Source organism: Aotus nancymaae, unplaced genomic scaffold (genome assembly GCF_030222135.1).
Source record: "Aotus nancymaae isolate 86718 unplaced genomic scaffold, 86718_ANA_hifiasm-v0.15.2.pri h1tg000029l, whole genome shotgun sequence".
Taxonomy (NCBI): domain Eukaryota; kingdom Metazoa; phylum Chordata; class Mammalia; order Primates; family Aotidae; genus Aotus; species Aotus nancymaae.
The window spans coordinates 9,833,788-9,839,673 of NW_026988442.1; positions in this window are offsets into that span (position 1 = coordinate 9,833,788).

Here is a 5,886-nt window from a genome sequence, read left to right on the forward strand (position 1 = left end):
CTACTTCTTGTTCTCTGTTTAGCCACAGAGCTCACCTGTTCTCAGGCCACACAGCCTATCTCATGTCTTAAGTGAAGTGCCATGGGTCAAAGAGAAGGAAAGATAACCTGTGCCCAGCAGGACCACGAGGACCCTCTGAGCTGGACCTAAAGGTTGGGTGTGGGCGACACAGGCCAAGACAGCAGGATGCCATTCCAGGAGAAGAGAGGAGCCACAGCCGGGGCTTGGAGGTAGAAAAATATTTCTTAGGCTGGGCCCGGTGGCTCACACCTGTAATCCCAGTGCTTTGGGAAGTCGGGGCGGGCAGATCACGAGGTCAGGAGATGGAGACCATCCTGGCTTACATGGTGAAACCCTGTCTCTACTAAAAATACAAAAAATCAGTGGGGCGTGGTGTCGGGTGCCTATTGTCCCAGCTATTCAGGAGGCTGAGGCAGGAGAATTGCTTGAACCCAGGAGGCAGAGGTTGCCCTGAGCTGAGATCCCACCATTGCACTGCAGCCTGGGTGACAGAGTGAGACTTTGTCTAAAAAAATAAGGAAAGAAAGAAAAATGTTTCTTATTCCTTTTGGGTAGGCAGAAGGCCACAGTGAAGAACTTGTGATGGGATGGTGGGCACAAGGAAATCGGGCTGTAGTTAGATCATGAATGCCAGGGTAAGGGAACTTGGTCTTCACCTTAGAGGTGACGAGGCGGGAGGGGGCTATGAGTGTTTCTGAGAAAGAGACGGCCATCTTCAGAGCTGGGCTATGAGAAGGTCACTCCATCACCTTGAATATAGGCAAGAGGCCCAGAGACCTGCTGGAGCCTCTCTGCGGTCTAGACCAGGGGTGTGGGGGCCCACTCTGGGCAGTGAAAATGCAGATGGAGAGAGATCCCAGAGGTATGAAGAGGGCAGAGTCAACAAGACTTGGCAGCTAACCAGAAGGGGCAGGGGTGAGGGAGGACCCAAGCCTGACTCCTAGATGCCAGATTGGGCAATGGCGTAGTTGAATAGAGGCCGAGGATGGAGGTGGTTCGGGGAGGAAGATGTCAGGGGTGGGGCAGCTCTGAACACACCTTGCCTGAAGAGCCCATGAGCCTCCTACACCAGCCTTGATTCTATAGGTCTGGACTTGGAGAGGGGTCTCCAGATTGGGGACAGGTATTTGATGACGTTTATAGTCCTGAGTTTGGCTGGCCTGTTGAGACAGGTGGAGGGGAGGAGGCGGGGCCAGCATGCCGGCTGCTGCTCTCCCTTCGGCCCCAGCCCTGGGACAGGCTTGTCCTTCTCCTCTGCTACCCTCCCCCACCTCTTCTCATCTTACTTCCTTCTGGCTCTTACTTAGCTGCGTCATTTTAGGGAACTTGGAAACCAGGCCTGGTGTCTTTAACTTAGAAAATTATACACTCCAATGAGCCGGAAAGGGGCTTTTGGAATAATTCTATTGAAAATATGTGGGTTTTCGCCTTGAAATGATCTTCCTGAAATTATCCCCTTTCTCTCTTTATAAATATTAAAAAGAAGGAATCTGAGCTTACTGCTTTAAATCTCTATTCAGGGACTTTCTCTTCTGCTTCTCAGGAAAGCAACCAGTCATTTCTGAGGAAGAAAAGGACGAGGCTGGCGCAGTTTCCTTTAACACGACACCCCCGCCCCACTTCTGAAATCCACTTTTTGGAATACCCCTGACCAATCCCTCCTTATTCCCCCCTCCAGCTAAGCTGGGATTTGCTGGAATATTGTGTGTCAGTGTGGGTGTGTGACAGAGGAGCCACTCCAGGAAGGGTGGTGAGGGGACGGTGAGGAAGGCTAGAGGGAGAGAGGCAGGGAGAGACGCGGAGAAGCAGGGGCAGGGATGAAGGGGAGACACAGACAGAGACAGAGGCAGAGAGATACATAGAGAGACAGAGACAGAGGGACAGAGAGAGAGAAAAAAACAGAGAGGAAGACGGAAAGAGACAGAGAGAAAGAGACAGAGACAAGGACAAAGAGAGGGAGATAGAGTGACAGAGGGATGGGGAGAGGCAGGGGGAGAGAGAGAGAAAGAGAGAGACACGAGGCACATTTACACCCACACACACCCAGAAAGAGAGGCAGGAGGGAAAGCAAGGGAGGACAGAGCAGAGACAGAGGGAGAGGGAGAGGGAGAGGGAGAGATGCGTCAGCATAGAGAGGGAGAGATGGGCCGGGGGAAGAGACATGGAGACACTGAAACCCTGGATACTGAGGATTAAAGGAGAGCTAGAATATGGGGGTGGGGGGGAGAGAGAGAATGAGAGAACAAGCATGCTGAGGAGAGAGAAAGTAGCACACAGATGCAGAGAGACAAAAAGGGAAGACATAGGAATAGAGAAATGGGGAGGGCTGGGGAAGAGACAGAGCTAGAGGCAGAAAATGATAGAGAGAGAGGGGCCCACAGAATGGAGACGATGCAGATTGACAGATGGGGTAGAAAAGAGCCAGAGAAATCGCAAGTCAGGGAGGAGGCAGAGAGAGGCTGACACGGAGAGGTGGATGAGGAGACCTGATGGGCTCTGCAGCCTGGTGCAGGTGCGAGTGTGTGGCTTGTGAGCATGATGGCCTCCGATGGAGGGAAGCCCCTTGTTCCCAGCCCGGGCCCTCTGCTGCCTTCCTCAGTGCCTGAGAGTGGGGTAAAGCATTGCCCGCCTTTGATGCACAGAGGACGGGGCACAGCAGACCAGTTAACAGGAGTGTGGTTTAGAAGACAGGCAACCCCGAGTTCAAGCGTCAGCTCTGCCAATCCTGCCAACCCCCTTGGGCACCTCACTCAGGCTTTTGGAGCCTTGGCTTTCTCGTCTGGAAAATGGGAATAACAATGCCTACCTACATCGTAGGGTCGCCACGGTGTCTACGGGAGGCATCGCTATAAAGGGCTGGGCACAGCACCTGAGTCAGCTGCTTTTGTCCATCCTGGAGTGCCATGTGGGCTGCCGTCCTTCCGTGATCTCCTAGTCCACCAGCAGACCCCTGCTGTGTACCCCTCCAGGTGTATGGTGTGAGCCCCTGGAGACCTGGGGGTCACACCATACCCCACAGGCACCATGGAGGAAGAAATGCACAGGAGGAAAAGAAGTAGGAAGTCTTGGTGGCTAGGAGAGTTCCGAGAGGGCATCTCAGGCAGCTGTGAAGAAAGGGAGGCTTGGGTGCAACCCAGGGAGGAGGAAAGTGTGACCTTGAGCCTGTCCAGGGCTTCTGCCTGCCTGGCTGACCGAGAGCGGGTTGGACTCCATGCTCTGCAAGGGCCTTTGAGGGCCTAACGGGTTCTCAAAGTCCATGATTGTAAGCAGCCTGACCAGGGCTGGGGGGCAATGGGGAAGGGTGTCCCCTACTCCCCCACCTCCTCTTGCCAAGGCTGCAGAGGGAACAGAGGCCGTCGCCTTCTGAAGGATTTGTCACAAAGCGCGGTGGTCGGTTACCGGTTACCACATAAGCCAAGCCCTTGATCTGCCGTGTTTGAGGAAACCCTTTGTTCCTTTCAAGTCTCTATTCTCTCAGCCAGGGCTGGTACAGAGACCGAAGCAGTGAGCTTTCTCTTTCTTCCTTTGCTTTTTGGATTTTTAAAAATAACTGGCTTGTGCATTCAGGCAGTGTTCCAGAATTGGGTTCCCAGGCTGGGGTTCAGGGCCAGGGACTCCAGCAGCCCCTTCATCCCAGGAAGGCCTGGGGGGAGGGAGAGCCTAAGGGCTGATGGGGACGGGAGGGCACACACAGGTGCTGGCGAGAAGCTTGGGCTCAGGAACCAACACTGAGTAGAGACTGAAGATGGGGTTCTAACCCTGGCTGTGCACCCCACACATGCCCAGTACATCCCCTTCTGGACCTCAGCTTTTTTCAGTGCAGGGTTGGAGGCCAGAGCAGAGATGGCCGCTTTTCCCCATGGCTGGGTCCATGCCAGACATTGCTCATCAATCGCCCTTCCCCACAGAGCTTGGATGAGCCCCAAGAAGTCTTTTCAACACCGTGCTCTGGGTATCTACTGCCAATTGCATTTGGCATGTAAAATGAGACCTGCCTCCCTTCCTGAGAGAAGATCAGCTCTGAGGCACCAACATGAAGTGGGGATGCAATAAACATTTGTTGGATGAATGGGCACTTCTTTATTTAGCCCTCATTTCACGCCAGGCATTGTTCTGAGGACTGTTCTCAATGGTGAACAAAGCAAAGTTCCTGACCTCAATCTCACACGTTGGGGAGCTGGGCAATAAGCAAATAAGCAGAGAAATAGATCAAATGTCAGGTGGTGATCAGTGCCATAAAGAAAAATCAAAACAGTAGAGAGTGACAGGCTGTGGGTGGGTGGGTCGGCGGGGACATTGCGGATAAGGCACCCAGAGAAGATCTTCTGAGAAGGAGACGTGGAGCGGACAAAGTGAGAGTCTCCTCCGAGCCCATCGCTCTACGACTTTGGGTCTGAATTTGTCTGACTCTAAGATTCTAATTTCGTTGAGTAAGATTCTAGAATCCCATGAATCTAGGAACCTATAACCAAAATTACAGATTTTCACTGCTCTCATATTCCATGACAACGATGCTAGAATTCTGTGACTCTGAAATTCTAGGCTTCACTGATACATCTTTTTGCTTGAATAGACCAGGATTCATTGCCTACCCTCTCCCCACTACCCCTAGGAAATGGAGCCGAAAATAGAAACAGTCAAAACAACGAGCCATTCCAGCTCTAAGTGCCATAGTAAACAAATGGTCCAATGTTGCTCTGATAGTTTAATTGCGGCAGTTCCAGACAAGCCCATTCATGAAGGATCTTTAGTTGATGGAGAGGAGGAGTGAGCACCCCGGGGAAGGGATGGCTTGTGGGTGGGCACTGGGTGGAGGTCCGCATCACCACCCCAGCTGAGGATGACGCTCTGGGGAGTCTGTCGGGTTTCAGCAGCCAAAGCGCTGGTGTTTGGATCGGGCCCCTTTGCCTTTAAGGATCACAATGGTGGCTATTTTAACTAGCAAAGTAAAGAAGGGTCTCTTTGAGGATGTGGCATTTGAGCTAGACTGGGAGACTTAAGAAGATACTAGTTTGACAGAAATCCAGGGAAGTGAGTCCCAGGCAAAGGGGAAGAGCAGATTCAAAGGTCCTGAGGTGAGAGGGGCTTGGCAGGTTCCCCAAGTATTCAGAGCATAGGACAGAGATGAGGTGATATCAGAGGGCGAGGCAGGGGCTGTGTCCTCCAGGGGTTTGGAGGTCAGGGTTAGGAATGTGGAAGCCACTGGAAGGTTTTTAACAGGGGAACGACAGGATATAATTCCATATTCAAAAGATTCCTAACTACTTTGAGTAGAAGAGACTGTTGGGGGCAAGAGTAGAAACTGAAAGACCAGTGAGAGGCCCCAGCAGTTCAGTGAGAAATGACGGTGGCTTGGATTTAGATGGCAGCCGTGAGTCCATCTGTTCATCTGCCTCTTCGTTCTTCCCTCCTTTCTTCCATCCTTAAATGTCTTCATCCATCGATCCATCCATCAATCCATCCATCCATCCATCCATCCACTAAACACATTGTGTCTATGGGGAGTCAGGTACAATGCTGAGATAACACGAATGAAATAAACATGGTTCCCAGCCTAAGGGGCTTACAAAACAACAGGGTACACAAAATTGCAATGTAATGTTATGAATGCTCCAGTTAAGCAAGGCATGAAGCCCTGAGAGCGCTCATGGGAGGTGATTCCCTATGCTCTGTCCTCCTGGAGAGTTGGGCCTTTTGAGGGACACAGGAGTTGGACAGGCAGCAGAAGAGTGTTCCTGGCAGGGGCACAGCTTGAGTAAAAAGCAAGGAGGCAGCATGAGTGAGCACGGCCTGTTCTGGAAATGTAGAGATGTCTAGTTTGGTTCAATCAACAGGTGTGAGGAGGGATGCTGTGGGAGAGGAGTT